The 19,737-nt window shown below is 44.1% G+C and overlaps 1 protein-coding gene across 5 annotated transcripts in view; it reads right to left on the reverse strand.

The window, feature by feature from the left end:
- LOC110486185 (junction plakoglobin a) overlaps positions 1-11,245 on the reverse strand; it is a 76,186-nt gene extending 64,941 nt beyond the window's left edge. Inside the window, exon 1 of one of the 5 annotated variants that reach the window (XM_021557607.3) lies at positions 11,059-11,245. The gene's annotated coding sequence lies outside the window, so the exon portion shown is untranslated. Of the gene's footprint in view, positions 1-10,893 lie in introns of all 5 variants that reach the window. The other 4 variants (XM_090196261.1, XM_090196262.1, XM_090196265.1 and 1 more) reach the window with 4 other exon arrangements.
- Between the last annotated feature and the right edge of the window lie 8,492 nt (positions 11,246-19,737).

Here is a 19,737-nt window from a genome sequence, read left to right on the forward strand (position 1 = left end):
GAATGGCAGCTTACCTTGAAAGTGTCTGCAATGTACTTTTTCCTTGAATAAGTATCGTCTTTCAGTACTGGCACTGAGGCGCACGCAGGACTCGTCTCACACTGTGCCTTTGCTTCCCATTTGCTTCAATTAGAATGCTCCTGACATTCAGCCGCTTTAAAGGCAGAGTGATCCTTAAATTGAACACTACCCTAAGGACCATTACAGAGCAGCACTTACAGGGCTAAAGCTGTGCTCATATGGACGTTATCTTCCCTTTTGTGAGTTTGTTTTTTAAATGGGATGTTTTTTAATTGGAGGCCTTGGCATTGTTTCTAGTTGAGTTCAACTTTGAAACTGACCTAGTGAATCTTCCTTGACCTTTGAGGGATGTTGTTGGCAATAGCCATCGGGTTTACAGTATCTGAAGCCATCCGCCCATTGCTTTGATGCTATTCCACCATCAGATGAGCCCAAAAGCTATTTGAGGCCTAAGATCATTCTTCCACAAAGCGTCGCCTTGAAGATAAAGCCCATGTTGAGGCGGCATAACACTCGGTCATGCCAAATGTATGTTGCAGGGAGAGATGAAGTGAATGGGAGAGGAGCATGCTGTTCCCACCATCCAACCACGTATCACAGGTCTCGAGTAATGAAGAAGCCTTGTATCAAACAATCCCTTTGCATAACCCACAGATTTACCACTTGTACACACTCAGGTCAGTGCTAACACCCACACAAATACTCAGTCACACCAAATCCACCAATGTAGCTAGTACACACTTGACGCCACTCAAGGCATCTGCCACTCACCCACTCTTAAGCACGTATGCACAACAGACACACACACCAGCCAAACCTGCAGATACCACACACACACATGGATGTGACAACATACTGTTGTTACTGGTGTAATTAGAGTACTATTTAACAAACTAAACCCAAAACACGAGACAACTACCAACATACCAGATGGACGAACAGACAGACAGGCAGACACACGCACACGCACACGCGTTTCGTTCTCTATTCTCACGGGGACATTAAATGTATTTACATCCTATTTATCCTGACCCCCTAACCCTAAACGTAACCCTAACCTTATCCCGTAATCCTAACCCAAACCATAAACCTAACCCTAACCTAACCACTAATCCCTTACCGTAATTCTAACCCTAATTCTAATTCTAACCCTAAACCTTATGCTTAAAATAGCCTTTGTCCCCATGGGGACGTGATAAATGGGGAGAATGTTCCTTGTTTTACTATCCTTGTGGGGACTCTGGGAGATTTTAGGTCCCCACAAGGATAGAAGAACCCCCCCCCCCCCCCCCACACACACACACACACTCCTTGTCACGCCCTGACCATAGAGAGCCCTTGTTTCTCTATGGTGTAGTAGGTCAGGGCGTGACTAGGGGGTATTCTAGTTTATAATTTCTATGTTGTGTTCTAGTTTATATTTTCTATGTTGGTGTATGATTCCCAATTAGAGGCAGCTGGTAATCGTTGTCTCTAATTGGGGATAATATTTAAGTAGCTATTTTTCTGTTTGTACATGTGCACCACGTAGTCAAGTTTAGTTGTTCGTTTATTGATATATTTTGTTTTGTTTAAGTTTCTCTTTGAATTAAATATGTGGAACTCAACATCCGCTGCACCATGGTCCCATTCTTATGACAGCCGTGACAGAATATCCCACCAAAAGAGGACCAAGCAGCGTATCCACGAGGTAAAGGAGTTTTGGACATGGGAAGAAGTGATGGGTAGATGCGAGACCCTTCCTTGGCGACAGACGGAAGGTAATAGTGGAGGACAGCGATGACGACAGGGTTCACGTCCACAGAAACCCCAAGGACAACCGCAATATTTTTTTGGGGGGGGGGCACAAGGGGTGGCCGGCTGAGCGGGAAGAGCCAGAGCACATGGAGCAGGCGATAGAGATGTGGTCAGTCGACCCAAGGAGAGTGCCAGAGCCCGCATGGGAGTCGATGGAACAGTGTGAGGAAGGATACCGGAGAATGGAGTTGGCTAGGAGTATGCGGCAGCGCAAGCGTGCTGAAGAGTGGGTCATCAGTCCGGTGCCATATGTGACGGCTCCACGCACCAGATCTCCGGTGCGCCTCCTCAGCCCGGTATGTCATGTGCCGGTTCCTCGCACTCGCCATAAGGAGCGTGTCATCAGTCCGCTGCCAAAGAATCTTTGGGTGGGGGGGGGATGGGGGGGCACATGGAGCTGGCGGTCGAGCAGCGGAGCGTGCCAGAGCCTGTGTGGGAGTCAGAGGAGGAATTCGATGAAAGATTCCGGAGAGAGGTGGTAGCGATGAGAATGCTGCAGCACACTCATTCTGAAGTGCGTGTCCCCAGTCCGGTACGTCCTGTGCCAGCTCCCCGCACTCTCCCTGAAGAGCCAGAGACCGTCAGGGAGGCGATGGAGAAGTTGGGAGAGAGAGAGAGGAGGGAGATGTTGTGCAAGTGTGTTCTGCTCAACATTCAACCAGAGGATCTGGTAGGCAGTCTGGTGAAACCTGTACCAGCTCCACACATCTGGACTCTAGTGCGCCTCCCCAGTCCGGTACGTCCTGTGCCTTCTCCCAGCACTCGCCCGGAGGTGCGTGTCACCAGTCTGGTGCCACTTGTACTGGCTCCACGCACTAGGCCTCCAGTGCGCATTCACAGTCCAGAGCTTCCGGCGACGGTTCACAGTCCGGAACCTCCTGCAACGGTCCATAGTCCGGAACCTCCTGCGACGGTTCACGGTCCAGAATCTCCTGCGACGGTCCATGGTTCGTAACCTCCAGCGAGGGTCAACGGTCCGGCACTTCCAGGAAAGGCGTCCAGTCCAGCTCCAGGGCAGGAGCCTTCCTCTGCGCCGGTGGCCAGTCCAGGCACGGTGTCCAGTCCAGCTCCAGGGCAGGAGCCTTCCTCTGCGCTGGTGGCCAGTCCAGGCACGGTGTCCAGTTCAGCTCCAAGGCTGGAGCCTTCCTCTGCGCCGGTGGCCAGTCCAGGCACGGCGTCCAGTTCTGCTCCATGGCAGGAGCCTTCCTCTGTGCCGATGCCCAGTTCAGGCACAGTGTACAGTTCCGCTCCAGGGCAGGAGCCTTCCTCTGCACCGGGTACGGTGTCCAGTCCAGCTCCATGGCCGGAGCCTTCCTCCGGGGGGGGGGGGGGGGGGGGGGGGGGGGGTACTGTCACACCCTGACCATAGAAAGCCCTTGTTGTAGTAGGTCAAGGCATGACTGGGGGTTAGTCTAGTTTATATTTTCTATGTGGGGTTCTAGATTTGTTTTCTATGTTGGTGTTTGGAATGATTCCCAATTAGAGGCAGCTGGCTATCGTTGTCTCTATTTAAGTAGGATTTTGTCACCTGTGTTTAGTGGGATATTGTTTATGTGTAGTTGCATGTTAGCACTCCATTGTCGTCACGTTTCGTTGATTTCTTTATTGTTTTGTTTTGTGTGTTTCTCTATTAAATATGTGTAAACCATATCGCGCTGCACCTTGGTCCGATGATTATTCTATCGAACGTAACAGATTTTAGTTTATAATTTCTATGTTGTGTTCTAGTTTATATTTTCTATGTTGGTGTTTTGTATGATTCCCAATTAGAGGCAGCCGGTAATCGTTGTCTCTAATTGGAGATCATATTTAAGTAGCTATTTTTTCCCACCTGTGTTTGTGGGATATTGTTTTGTACATGTGCACCACGTAGTCGCGTTTAGTTGTTCGTTTATTGATATATTTTGTTTTGTTTAAGTTTCTCTTTTAATTAAATATGTGGAACTAAACATCCGCTGCTCCTTGGTCCCGTTCTTACGACAGCCGTGACACTCCTGCCCACTCAAAAAATACCTTATTATAACTTTATCCCATGACAGTCCCTGTGTGAACCCGGGGCCCTGGCAGTACTCCCTTCTGGTCTCTTGCACATGGGCAAGACGCCACAACCCACCGAAGAGAAGTGATTTTGATGGGCAGTTTCAACAACAGTGTCAACAAACACTGCAAGGCAACCGTAAAAATGTTGTAAGCAGTTTGGTAACCACTAATCTAGGCTAAACATCTGCAAACTTCATGGATCAGATAAGAAAGCAATATGGCGGAAGGCAATATGAAACTGCACTTAACAGAGGACAAGATGGAGCTATAGGCATGTTTCTGATAGTATCCCAGTAAATGAAGCCTTGATCAGCCAAGTGGAGAGAAATAGGAGGATGGGATGAATAGCTTATGGAACAAGATGCAGCCACTGCTTTAAAAGCTTTACGTTTGAACTTCCAGTTGGTTCCCTTTTCCACCTGACAAACACATTATGTCAGCCACCTAGGTAAAAACCTGCCTCCGGGCTTCATGATGTCCCTAGATAACTTGGCTATAATCCATCTTGTGATGTGGTAGGCTATATTTGACACTTCACAAAAGCATTCAGCCATCTAGGTATTGAAATACGGATGACTGGATTCACCTGATAACCTGAAAACTTATGGGTGTTGAGATCTGCCCAAGTTTGACGTCAGTTGCCAACCAACCAGCTAGAAATGAGATTTCATTAGCACCCAGAGCAACCTGGCTTAATGTCATAAAAGGCTACTGCAGACCAAGATGCACTTGAAGATGTAATAAGGGGGAAAAGGAGGAAAACCACTATGATAGTGATTCAGAGAAGAGGGATAGGTTACCACCTGGAAATATTTATGAGGAGAGGAAAAAAGCTATTTGGAGAGGGGGAAAGGCTGTGGCCTATATCTCAAAGGCATATTATGGGGGGGGGGGAGTGAGCTACTGAATGAGCAACTGAATGACGGCAATTTTACAGCATTTGGACAAGAACATGACCATACCCTATTTTCACAAAGGGATAATTATTGACAACTAAAGTGGCCGTAGTAGGTCTGCGCGAGATGGAGTGAGAGGTGGCAGTTGATAGGCGTGTGATGGGGGCTTGTAGACCGCAAAGCAGAGAATCCACTGTCACAAGCTCTTTTAGAAACTTGTTTCCCAGCCTGGTCTCATAGACTAGACGTAACATAGTAAATGTAAATCGGAGACACGCAAATTAGTATGATATGTTATGTTTGGTATGGTTACATAAGACAGATGGAAACGGGTGGTTGGTCAGGGTGGATGGGTAAGCATACAATGCGAACATCTAACAACCCAAAGGTTGCAAGTTCGAATTTCATCACGGACTACTTTAGCATTTTAGCTAATTAGAAACTTTTCAACTACTATTACTTTTGAGCTACTTTGCGACTACATAGCATGTTAGCTAACCCTTTGCCTAACACTAACCCTAATCTTAACCCTTTTAGCTAACTCTTCCCCTAACCTGGGGTTGGGTGGTATCCAGATTTTCATAGCGTTATACCGTCCTTCTCTTATATCCTGATATATGGTATTCACAGATTATATCAAGGGGATGCCCAAAAACGCAAAAAAAAAAAACATTGGGCATCTATTACCAGAATGATAAAAAAATTAGCACAAGTAATAGCGAATTTCCATGGAGGCTGCTAGCTTAATATGCAAACGAGCGGCATGTGTAATCCAAGATGGTGTAGCAGTCAGAAGTCTTTGTCCTGTCGTGTCCCTTGTATATATCGTTTTTTACATATTTTTCTTCGCATATATTTTAAAATATTTTGCTAAACCTAAACATCTAAATACTCTCCTGCAACCCACCTCTCACAATGTAGGCCCTGCATGTCCCCAGGCACCCTCATTTGTTGATCTGTATATATCAATGATGTTGCTCTTGCTGCGGGCGATTCCCTGATCCACCTCTACGCAGCCGACACCATTCTGTATACTTCTGGCCCTTCCTTGGACACTGTGCTATCTAACCTCCAAACGAGCTTCAATGCCATACAACACTCCTTCCGTGGCCTCCAACTGCTCTTAAACGCTAGTAAAACCAAATGCATTTCAACCGTTCGCTGCCTGCACCCGCACGCCCAACTAGCATCACCACCCTGGATGGTTCTGACCTAGAATATGTGGACATCTATAAGTACCTAGGTGTCTGGCCAGACTGCAAACTCTCCTTCCAGACTCATATCAAACATCTCCAATCCAAAATCAAATCTAGAGTCGGCTTTCTATTTCGCAACAAAGCCTCCTTCACTCACGCCGCAAAACGTACCCTAGTAAAACTGACTATCCTACCGATCCTCAACTTCGGCGATGTCATCTACAAAATAGCTTCCAATACTCTACTCAGCAAACTGGATGCAGTTTATCACAGTGCCATCCGTTTTGTTACTAAAGCACCTTATACCACCCACCACTGCGACCCTCGCTACATGTTCGTCGCCAGACCCACTGGCTCCAGGTCATCTACAAGTCTATGCAAGGTAAAGCTCCGCCTTATCTCAGTTCACTGGTCACGATGGCAACACCCACTCGTAGCACGCGCTCCAGCAGGTGTATCTGACTGATCATCCCTAAAGCCAAAACCTCATTTGGCCGCCTTTCGTTCCAATTCTCTGCTGCCTGTGACTGGAACGAATTGCAAAAATCCCTGAAGTTGGAGACTTTTATCTCCCTCACCAACTTTAAACATCTGCTATCTGAGCAGCTAACCGATCGCTGCAGCTGTTTATAGTCCATCGGTATATAGCCCACCCAATTTACCTACCTCATCCCCATACTGTTTTTATTTTATTTACTTTTCTGCTCTTTTGCACACCAGTATCTCTACCTGCACATGTTCATCTGATCATTTATCACTCCAGTGTTAATCTGCTAAATTGTAATTATTCACTCCTATGGCCTATGTATTGCCTACCTCCTCATGACTTTTGCACACAATGTATGTATGTTATTGACTTGTTTATTGTTTACTCCATGTGTAACTCTGTGTTGTTGTCTGTTCACACTGCTATGCTTTATCTTGGCCAGGTCGCAGTTGCAAATGAGAACTTGTTCTCAACTAGCCTACCTGGTTAAATAAAGGTGAAATAAAAAATGTGTACACGCTGTGTCTTTGTAGAGTCTGGAGTCGCTAGGGCAACAGGGCTCTCTGCTCTGCTTAGGGAAGAGAGGGAGGAGAAGACTGGCCGAGAATGGAGAGGAGAAAAAACATAAGGAAATCAAGATAGTGGCAGCTGTACAAATAACTAATCCAAATAACTTTGACTTCTCAAACATGGCAGAAAGCGGGTACTACATGATGCCCTGTCACCTTATTAATTCAGCCACTTACTTAGATTAACTAGCAAGTTAAATATAGGGTTTGGGTTAAGGCAAAATTCAGAGTTTTTCACACCAATTCTATTTTTTTAAATGCAGGTGTAAAATGCTTCTTATTGTAATTTCTGCTCTGCATCAGATGCATTTTCTGCTTCAGTTGCACTTCTCCACTCGGATGAGAATTCACAAACAGGCATTCTATCAGCATACAGCTCTCTGACTGATGTGTAGCTACTTTTCTCCAGTACTTTTCTCGTGTAGCCAGCAGCAGTCCCATCCAATTCCATTCACCCAATGTGCTCCAAACAGGGTTGCCATGTCCGCAGTTTTTCTGCTAAATTGGACAACTTTGAAAACTATTTGAAAATGTATTGGTCCTAGGTTGTGGGTTTTTGGGCTACTTCTACTTGCTACGCGGCCGCCATGGCATTTCTCTTTAAAGAAATACAAGTCTATTTCAGTGTGACCTGCTGCTGCTGACTATCAGGCAATGAGGCAGGGTGTTGAGAGAGCACTGCAGTATGCAGCTTAGTCCACTATTGGCTGAGTCACGTGAGTGAGAGGAGACAGAGCAGCACATGCGCACATCGTGACAACTTTTTCGCAGTTGTAGGTAGGCTAGGTAACTTGTCATTATGCACAAATGGAACATTTTCATGGAAGTTATGGAACTCCATGGTGTGCTTCTGTTATGGTGAAAAGTCCTCAATGAAACTGATATTAAATGTGGAGAATGATACATTTGCGTCTGCTGGCCATCAAGTAGCCTATTCATTTATATTCCATTGCAGGCAACTGTAGGCTAACATTTGATACAATAAATATGTTGAAATGACTATATTACTGGAGTCATTGCAAAACAATTTGTGCCACTTGTGTAGCCTACCTGGAGCTGTCAAACAAATGTAATACATAGCCTATAACTTCAGTGTATTGTTGTTGTAGCCTTGTGTTATTATGCAATTATTAATGGCCATGTTTAGTTAATTAACTTGGAAGTTCTAAAAGCTCTATCGCAAATGCCAATCAGTTGTTGGAATGCATTAGACTGACTGCAACATTCAGTCAGATTAGGCTACAGGTAAAATAAAATGTATCACTACTAGAGGACACCAATAAGAAGAAGAGACTTGCTTTCTCCGAAGAAAGACGAGCAATGGATATTAGACTGGTGGAAATCTGTCCTTTGGTCTGATGAGTCCAAATTGTTATTTTTGTTCCAACCGTCATGTCTTTGTGAGATGCAGAATAGGTGAATGGATGTGTGGTTCCCACTGTGAAGCATGAAGGAGGTGTGATGGTGTGGGGATGCTTGCTGGTGACACGATCCATGATTTATTTCAAATTCAAGGCACACTTAACCAGCATGGGTACCACAGCATTCTGCAGCGATACGCCATACCATCTGGTTTGCACTTAGTGGGACTATCATTTGTTTTTCAACAGGACAATGACCCAACACACCTCCAGGCTGTGTAAGGGCTATTTGATCAAGAAAGAGAATGATGGAGTGCTGCATCAGATGACCTGGCCTCCACAATCACCTGACCTCAACCCAATGGAGATGGTCTGGGATTAGTTGGACCAGGGAGTGAAGGAAAAACAGCCAACAAGTGCTCAGCATATGTGGGAACTCCTTCAAGACTCGTGGAAAAGCATTCCAGGTGAATCTGGTTGAGAGAATGCCAAGAGTGTGCAAAGCTGTCATCAAGGAAAAGGGTGGCTACTTTGAAGAATCTGAAATATTTGTATTTATTTAACTAGGCAAGTCAGTTAAGAACAAATTCTACTTTACAATGACGGCCTACTGGGGAACAGTGGGTTAACTGCCTTCTTCAGGGGCAGAATGACAGATTTTCACCTTGTCAGTTTAGGGATTCAATCCAGCAACCTTTCGGTTCATGGCCTAACGCTCTAACTACTAGTCTACCTGCAACACTTTTTTGGTTACTCCATGATTCCATATGTGTTATTTCATAGTGTTGATGTCTTCACTATTATTCTACAATGTAGAAAATAGTAAAAATGAAGAAAAACCCTTGAATTAGTAGGTGTATCCAAATTTTTGACTGGTACTGTACATATTATTCATATTTAATTCAGTGGTTGAAATTACGACCCCATCCTCAGTATCCTATTCCAGCAGGCTATTGTGAAACTCAAGCTCTTCTTACCTCGAAATCGCCAAACTATTCATGTTGAATCAATTACTATGTTAATTTGAACCAAGCAAGCTGCTAAATCGTTCAGTTTACATCTTGCCTTCATCTCGCCTAGGTTACTGTAGCCTATCTGAAATAAGATGTAGGCCTATCAGGGGCTATAGGCTAGCTGAATCTATCTAAGCAAATCATGGCAAGGTTGAATTACAATCATAAACCCAGATTTTAGTCTCTAGCCTATGCTTACTGAAATAACAAGTAAATCTCGTAAATGGGTCATTTATAACAGTTTGTAGTCTTAACATATGGTTTGTGGTATATGGCCAATATACCAAGGCTAACAGTTGTACGCAGGCACTCTGCGTTGCATTATGCTTAAGAACAGTTCTTCGCCATGATATATTGGCCATATACCATACCCCGTTGTTCCTTATTGCTTAATCATAGTAGTCAGACAAGTTAAATCGACATCCATTGATCGAAAAAGATCTTCACTGATGAGTTTAATATGGGCAACTAATATTTTCTCTTGCAACATATTCAAATTCGTTTGCAATAATTATTATTTTGGTGAAAACCGAATTTTGATTATGTTATGGAAAAAGGGTTTATTGTATCAATGTGGCAACTCCTGTCTTGCTGTGAAGAAAACAAATAGGCTAGTTTTCAGGCTTTTTGCGTGGGTTTTGGGTGGTCACTGGGCTAGAAATATTAGCAGGACCTGGCAACCCTGGCTCCGAAACAGAAAGTTAAACATTGATTTTCCCTAACGGCAAGAACTCCAATCCGTTTTACACGTAGCCTAGGCTACAATTAAGAAACATGACTGACGCTCACGGTGAGTGTGAGATAATTTGATATAGGTGTGGTGGCACTTATGGGACTCACTCACGTATCGATTTTCACAACGAACACCACTACAAAACAACTTCTACTGTAATTGTAATTACCATGACGGAATTGTCCGGGTAGCCACGCACAACGCACAGGAGAGGACATAACTGTAGCATACGGTAACACTGAGCATATTGCAATACCCACACAGATATTTGGTGAATTGACAACAGGGTGAGTTTCATGTTTTAGAATGAGCTAAAACAATAGTCTAGGCTACTTATACCAAACTAGTCATGCCTAGGCTATTCTACTCGCATGCATCCCTATTTGGAGATAGAGGTGCATGCACCTCTATTCCTGAGTTCCTATCAATAAACAGTCAAGTTTCCCCTAGCAGGTCACTCGCACCGACACCGATGGGTTGCTGCCTACACCCATGTCACAGATAAAGAATGTCGATTCAAAAGCAACAGCAACATTGCAGAAGTGTGAGACAATTCTGGTAACAATTATATAGCTCAGTGCGTAGCCTATTCGACCGAAACAAAATGTCCCACATCTGGCAAGACTGAAACGCTCAGGAAGGTTGGCTGGCTACGTTCACGGACACAATCAAAAATGCCAGACAAACACGACATAGAGGGAGTATATCAGTCTCAGCAGCTGGAAAGGAATGTCACTTGGTATTGATAATGCTATAAACTACACCTGATCAATACCTTACCTATTCACAACGCATCACAGCATCTTGTTGAAGAAAATACTGTTGCTCGAACATTCGCTTTCCGAACACTACAAAACATGACATTATCTCAAATAAACTCTACAATGTTACAGCATGCAACTGAAGCGACGCCCCAGAGCGCCAGTGTGTTGACAGGTTGGTTACCTTGCGCAATTAAATCGCCGGTTTCAGGACCTCCTTGCGCGCAGCACTCCGAGTATAAACTTTTCTTAAATCCCGTGTTCGCCTGCTCGTTCTGGATCCCTCCGTTCCAAGCAAGTCGGGAATGTGTTGAGCAACGGTTCAGTGACAACGTCAATTTCGTGGAGTCTCCACCCACGGCACCAAGAGAGACCCAATAGGCGGGTTGTTGAAACGGTCATTGGCTAAATCAACAAATACAGTGTTATTACAAGGTAATTGAAAAGTATGTGCAATATCGGTAACAATTTTCAATTCCTTCTGGAGTGAGGAATAGCCTAAATATTCGTCTCCTTTATGTTTCTCCCTGCACAATTATGAAATAGATTGTGATACATCATTAGGAATAACTATCATCAACAGACATTCAATAACCATTTAAAAACATAATGTCTAATATGACATTCACCAAATGTAATAATTCCTGCTTGTTTTAAATCTAAGCAGAAAAGCCTACATTGAAATGTTTGCTTTCCTATCTATCACCCATACATCTCCAGAACCTGCCACAATAATTACAACCAAATGAAATATGTGGGCAATATCATTTCTCTTCCTCTCTTATGTACATCTAATCTAATTAAACGTTCAGTGCCCTCATTAGAGAGTGATGACCAAATAATCCCTCTTAACTCCTGTACTCTGCCAGCCTCTCCACTTAAAGATTGTGATGTGTGATTGTCACTGAGGCAACAGAGAAGCATTGTGAAAGTAATTAGTCAATGTGTGTATTATACAGAATGTGTGTGTGGGGTGGGGGGGTGGGGGGGGGGCTCCCGAGTGGCGCAGTGGCCTAAGGCACTGCATCCGGGTTAGGGGAGGGTTTGGTCGAGGGGACTTTACTTGGCACATCGTACTCTAGTGGCGGGCCGGGCGCCTGCAGGCTGACTTCGGTTGTCAGTTGAACAGTGTTTCTTTTGACACATCTCGACCTTCACCTCTCCTAAGTTCGTTGGGGAGTTGCAGTGATGAGACAAGATTGTAATTGGATCGCAATTGGATATCACGATATTGGGGAGAAAAAAGGGGTATAAAAAATAAAAAAATAAAAATAAGTGTGTGTGCATGCATGTGTGTGCGTAGGTTAAGAGAGCTCAGAGGTCAGATGGGTCAGTCTAGGCCAGGGACGCCCAATGTCAGCCTAACCTGTCTTTCTGCACCCACCATCATACTCCATGTATGTGTTCCTGTCAAGTGTTCCACTTCATTGACCAGAGAACATACTGTACACTGAAAAACACTTAGGGCTTAACCAACTGGACCACAAACCACCAGCTCACCACTCAAGGCAGAATGTGTGAAAGAAGAACTCCATTGACCAGTCTCTGTTCTCTATGACGGCTTTATCTAAGAGGTTGGATTCAGTCCTGACCTGACACTTCTTCACATGGCATACGAGAAACCCTTTTGGTTTGTCTATCAGGCATCTGGTATGACATTTGGACATGTTTCTGAAAACATGTATGAGATCTAGTCACAAAATGACCAAGAATCAGTCAGTGTTTCCGACAACAGACTTTTGTGTGGCTAATATGAAGACGAATAGTTGAATTAGAAGAATATGAGGTTTGCAGCTACTGTACTGGAAGGGAAATCCACAATCTACAAGAACATATATTCCATGACCAAATGTATGTGGACACTTGCTTGTCAATCATCTCATTCCAAAATCATGGGCGTTAACATGGAGTTGGTCCCCGATTTGCTGCTATAACAGCCTTAACTCTTCTGGAAAAGCTTTCCACTAGATGTTGGAACATTGCTGCCGGGACTTGCTTCCATTCAGCCACAAGAGCATTAGTGAGGTCGACACTAATGTTGGGCAATTAGGCGTTGCTCGCAGTCTGTGTTCCTATTCGATGGGGTTAAGTTCTTCCACACCGATCTTGACACCATTTCTGTATGGACCTCGCTTTGTGCATGGGGGCATTGCCAATCTGAAACAGGAAAGGGCCTTCCTGCAACAGTTGCCACAAAGTTGGAAGCACAGAATCATCTAGAATGTCATTGAATGCTGTGGCATTAAGATTTCCCTTCAAGGGGCCTAACCTGAACCATGAAAAACTGCCCCAGACCATTATTCCTCCTCCATCAAACTTTACAGTTGGCACTATGCATTAAGGCAGGTAGCTTTCTCCTGGCATCCGCCAAACCCAGATTCGTCCATCGGACTGCTAGATGGTGAATCTTGATTCAGAGAATACGTTTCCACTGTTCCAGAGTCCAATGGCGGCGAGCTTTAATCCACTGTAGCTAACACTTGGCATTGCATGTGGTGATCTTAGGCTTGTGTGCGGCTGCTCGGCCATGGAAACCCACTTCATGAAGATCCTGACGAACAGTTATTGTGCTGAAGTTGCTTCCAGACGCAATTTGGAATTCGGTAGTGAGTGTTGCAAACGAGGACAGACGATTTTTACACACTACACTCTTCAGCACTTGGCAGTCCCATTCTGTGAGTTTGTGTGGCCTACCATTTTGCGGTTGAGCCGTTGTTGCTCCTAAACGTTTACACTTCACAATAACAGCACTTACGGTTAACCAGGGCAGCTCTAGCAGGGCATACATTTTACAAACTGACTTGTTGGAAAGGTGACATCCTTGCCAGCCATGTTGAAATTCACTGAGCTCTTCAGTAAGGCCAATTTACTGCCAATGTTTGTCTGTGGAGATTGCACAGCTGTGTGCTCAATTTTATACACCTGTCAGCAACGGGTGTGGCTTGAAATAGCCAAATACACCATTTCAAGGGGTGTCCACATACTTTTGTATATATAGTGTATTTGTGTGGGTTGGCCCATGGCAGCGACTTGAATTGAGGAAATTAACTCAACCAATTTCACACTGGGGTGCCCATCTAAGAACTGTGCTCGACTGGAAGGCAAGCATCTGCCTCCTACCTTGTGACTTCCTTCCCATTTAATTGCCAGTTATCTGCTGAGACATTGATTGTTTTGCTACTTGACATGTTTCTCTGAATAAATGAGAAAGGGATTTAAAGGGGAGGTAGATGTTGAAAAGGTGAGAAAAAACACACTTCACAATGGGTTCAAATGAACAACACCAATAATATGATGACGGAGTGTCTCAGAAGAAAACAAACGATTCCATTGATATTGTCTCTGCCCACCTTCATTATCAAGTGAATGTTCAAACACATTTTCAGTTCGTTTTAAGGGGTTTTAATGCCAAATGTGACAGTGTGGGGGAAGTTATGATGATTTACTTTGCGCTATCCCCTTAGGCATGTACATTCCTCTTATGATGGCATCTAATTGTGGTCATCGTTCAAGGCTTCTTATTGTTAGGGAAGTGATGGCCATGTGAGATATGATTGAAGAAGAAAATTACTTTTTCAATTGTCACTGAGATACTGATATTTGTCTCTTTCCTTTATCCTAACCCCTGTGAGACACACATACACACATACTGTACACACACCCACAGAGAGCTTGGAGGACATGGTCAGCAGCAGTGCAGTGCCCCTGCAAGGCTACTACTCTGGCAGTCTGGTAGTTAAAAAAGCTATGGAGAAGACGCCAAATACAATCAAATCAAAGTGTATTCATCATATATGCACAGGATACTGTGTGAACTGTGAAATGAAATGCATTGCAGTAAATACATCCTGAGTGGTAGTCCAGTAGAAAGTCATAGACGATAAAGACGATACATCAACATTTTGGCTTGTGGTAGCTGTTAAATACTGTGTTTATGGTACCAGCTAAACATTTGGCCTAAACCTCTGGGGTTGGGGTGAGGACAGGGATTTTTGTCTACTTCTAGACCAGACTTCACAACAATACCCAGGGGCGGACTGGCCATCTGGCATTTCTGTCACGTTCATCGTATGAAGGAGACCAAGGCGCAGCTTGGTATGCGTACATTCTCTTTATTAAAAGAATGAACACCGAACAAAATGACAACCGAAACGTGACGCTATATAATAGAGTGCTGACAGGCAACTACACATAGTCAAGATCCCACAGCAGAAAGTGGGGAAAAGGCCTGCCTAAATATGATCCCCAATCAGAGACAACGATAAACAGCTGTCTCTGATTGGGAACCACATCAGGCCAACATAGACATACAAAATCCCTAGACATACAAAAACCCTAGACATACAAAAACCTAGAGTACCCACCCTAGTCACACCCTAACCTAACCAAAATATATAGAAAACAGAGATATCTAAGGTCAGGGTGTGACAAGTTCGGGCAAATGCCAGATGTGCTGGCCCGTTTTTAGCCTAGTGTTGGTCTAACTATATATTTATTTTTGGTGCAAAATTATCATTATCTGGTTAATAATGGGGGCCTCAAGGAAAGAAATGGGCCAGTGTTTGGGCCTTCAGGAAAAAAATGGTCCGGTGTGGGGACCTCAAGGAAAAAATGGGCCGGTGTGTTAGAAATGCCAGGGCCGATTTCTGGTCTCAGTCCGCCCCTGACAATACCCAACAGTTGTGTGGATCTTGATGAGCTCCCAGTCCCATTAGATTTACTGCCCTGTTTTTGGAATAGATTGAGTAATCTCTTTCAGATTGAGCAATATCTATCTTCTAAAGTAAAGCATGGGGCTTTACTTAAACACCCAGTCGTGAATGAGGCTATTCCCAAACTCATAATGCACCAGATGCTAGGAGAATAGCTGCCTCATTCAGCCTACACATGCAGGACTCGACACAATCATCTCCCCTGCCTGTACAAGTCATATGACGGCACAAAATGCCACAAAAGCTGAATTTCCCTATGATTATTGAAGGTGCGGCGGACTTTTCCCCTGATTACCATGGCTGGTTAAGCATGACGAAAGGCCTCCATTTTGTTGCCATGGTGAGGAATATTACTCCCTGCCTGTGAGGAGATAGCAGCTAGCGTCGTATGAAGACCTCTCTCTCTCTATTACTTTAGGCTTTAAAAAGTAGCTTAATTTCCGGAGCAGGGCTATTCTATTCGCTGTGCCTGCGGACAATTACTGTCTTAATCGTGTCTGGATTGGTTGGGCAGATGAGGCCTTTATACGTATCTATCACAGACACATTAGTTACGTCAGGTGCACTCACCATTGTTAGGGATTGGTATTAGTTAATTAAATCAAATCAAATTGTATTTGTCACATGCGCCGAATACAACAGGTATTCAACCTTACAGTGAAATGCTTACTTACAAGCCCTTAACCAACAATGCAGTTTTAAGAAAATACCCCCCCCCCAAAAGTATGAAATAAGAATAACAAATAATTAAAACAGTAAATAACAATGGCGAGGCTATATACAGGGGTACCAGTACAAAGTCAATGTCAATGTGCGGGGCCACCTGTGTTGAGGTAATTGAGGTAATATGTACATGTAGGTAGAGTTATTAAAGTGACTATGCATAGATAATAACAGAGAGTAGCAGCAGCGTTCCAAGGGAGTGGGGGCATTGCAAAAATATCCTTTCTCTGACAACGCCTGGTATAGAACTCCTGGATGGCAGGAAGCTTGGCCCCGGTGATGTACTGGGCCGTACGCACTACCCTCTCTGTAGTGCCTTGCGGTTGGAAGCCGAGCAGTTGCCATACCAGACAGTGGTTCAGCTGAAAAACCTTTTGAGGATCTAAGGACCCATGCCAAATCTTTTCAGTCTCCTGAGGGGGAATAGGTTTTGTCATGCCCTCTTGGTGTGCTTGGTGATGTGGACACCAAGGAACTTGAAGCTCTCAACCTGCTCCACTACACCCCTGTCGATGAGAATGGGGGCGGGCTCGGTCCTCCTTTTCCTGTAGTCCACAATCATCTCCTCTGTCTTGATCATGTTGAGGGAGAGGATGTTGTCCTTGCACCACACTGTCAGGTCTATGACCTCCTCCATATAGCCTGTTTCATCGTTACCACTGTTATGTCATCAGCAAACTTGATGTTGGAGTCGTGCCTGACCGTGCAGTCATGAGGGAACAGGGAGTACAGCAGGGGGTTGAGCATGCACCCCTGAGGGGCCCCTGTGTTGAGGATCAGTGTGACGGAAGTGTTGTTACCTTTTGGCCCATTCCTCCTGACAGGGCTAATGTAACTGAGTCAGGTTTGTAGGCCTCCTTGCTCGCACACGCTTTTTCAGTTCTACCCACAAATTTTATTTTCTTAAAAAAATAATAAAAATAATAATAATAATAATAAAAAAATAGTTTTTTACCCCCTTTTCGTTGTATCCAATTGTTAATATATTGTCTCATCGCTACAACTCCCTTACGGACTCGGGAGAGAAGAAGGTCGAAAGCCATGCGTCCTCCGAAACACAACCCAACCAAGCTAATCTGCTTCTTAAACCTCTAGTGACACCCCATCCCGTGAACGGGACCGTTGTCATCATCTGACACTAATTAGCATAACGCAACGGACATAAATCTTCCTAGAAAATATTCCTATTCATGAAAATCACAAGTGAAATATATTGGAACACAGCTTAGCCTTTTGTTAATCACCCTGTCATCTCAGATTTTCAAAATATGCTTTACAGCCAAAGCTAGACAAGCATTTGTGTAAATTTATCGATAGCCTAGCATAGCATTATGCCCTGCTAGCAGCAGGCAACCTTGTCACGAAAATCAGAAAAGCAATCAAATGAAATAGTTTACCTTTGATGAACTTCGGATGTTTTCACTCACGAGACTCCCAGGTAGATAGCCAAAGTTAAATTTTTCCCAAAATATTATTTTTGTAGGCGAAATAGCTCCGTTTGTTCTTGAGGTTTGGCTGAGAAATCGACTGGAAATTGCGGTCACGACAACGCTGAAAAATATTCCAAATTTGCTCCATAATATCGACAGAAACATGGCAAACGTTGTTTAGAATCAATCCTCAAGTTGTTTTTCAAATATCTATTCGATAATATATCAACCAGGACAATTGGTTTCTCAGTAGAAGTGATTGGAATAATGGGTACCTCTGTACTTTACGCAAGATTTTCTCCGGGAGCATCATGTGACCACTTGCGCAATGTAGCCTTCAACGTAAATGCGTAAAACTACGTCACAACGCTGTAGACACCTTGGGGAATACGTAGAAAGCGTAAGTTGGTTGATGGCACATTCACTGCTCAATAGGGACTCATTGGAACGCAGAGCTTTCAAAATATGGGGCACTTCCGGATTGGATTTTTCTCAGGCTTTCGCCTGCAACATCAGTTATACTCTCAGACAATATCTTTACAGTTTTGGAAACGTTAGAGTGTTTTCTATCCAAAGCTGTCAATTATATGCATATTCTAGCATCTTGTCCTGACAAAATATCCTGTTTAGTGTCAGAGGAAACACCGTGCACCTGGCGACCTGGTTAGCGTGCACTGCGCCTGGCCCGCCACAGGAGTCGCTAGTACACGATGAGATAAGGATATCCCTACCGGCCAAACCCTCCCTAACCCGGACGACGCTAGGCCAATTGTGCTCATCTCAAGACATCAGTTATAGCTTAGTCGCATATGGGTCTTCCAAATGGACAATGACCCAAAGCATACTTCCAAAATTGTGTCAAAATGGCTTGAGGACAACAAAGTCAAGGTATTAGAGTGGCCATCACAAAGCCCTGACCTCAATCCTATTGAACAATTGTGGGCAGAACTGAAACATCTAGTGCGAGCAAGGAGGCCTATAAACCTGACTCAGTTACATCAGTTCTGTCTGGAGGAATGGGCCAAAATTCACCCAACTCATTGTGGGAAGCTTGTGGAAGGCTACCCGAAATGTTTGACCCAAGTTCAACAATTTAAAGCCAATTCTACTGAATACTAATTGCGTGTATGTAAACTTCTGGCCCACTGGGAATGGGATGAAAGAAATAAAAACTGAAATAAATCATTCTGACATTTCACATTCTTAAAATAAAGTGGTGATCCCAAACTGAGCCAAGACAGGGAATATTTACTAGGATTAAATGTCAGGAATTGTGAAAAACTGAGTTTAAATGTATTTGGCTAAGGTGTATGTAAACTTCTGACTTCAACTGTATGCATAGGCCCCCGCTCCGTGTCTTACCAGAGGCTGCTGTTCTGTCCTGCCGATGGAGTGTATAACCCGCCAGCTGTATGTTCTTAATGTCGTCGTTCTGCCACGACTCGGTGAAACATAAGATATTACAGTTTTTAATGTCCCTTTGGTAGGATATAAGTGCGTTCAGCTTGTCACATTTATTTTCCAGCGATTGAACATTAGCTAGCAGGACAGAAGACAAGGGCAGATTAGCCACTCGTCGCCTGATCCTCACAAGGCACCCAAATCTTTTTCCACCAAATCTCAGTTTCCTTCTCCAGCGAATCACATGGATCTGGGCCTGGTCGGGTGTCTGTAGTAGTATATCCCTCCCATCTGACTCATTGAAGAAGAACTCTTTGTCCAGTTTGAGGTGAGCAATCATAGTTCTGATGTCCAGAAGCTCTTTTCGGTCATAAGAGACGGTAGCAGCAACATTATGTACAAAACAAGTTATAATAGCGAAAAAAACTAACAAAATAGCATGGTTGGTTAAGAGCCGATAAGTGTACCTTGGCCAATGCGATGTCAGTGTGCTTCTTGAATATGAGAGTGGAAGGATAGTGGATTGTGGGAGTTTTGAGGGGTGTTCAGTAGGACTGTTTGCACAGAGAGAGGCTGAAGGAAGAGGCAACTTGGAAC

Source organism: Oncorhynchus mykiss, chromosome 13 (genome assembly GCF_057628025.1).
Source record: "Oncorhynchus mykiss isolate SJ-2025 chromosome 13, ASM5762802v1, whole genome shotgun sequence".
In the NCBI taxonomy this organism is placed as follows: domain Eukaryota; kingdom Metazoa; phylum Chordata; class Actinopteri; order Salmoniformes; family Salmonidae; genus Oncorhynchus; species Oncorhynchus mykiss.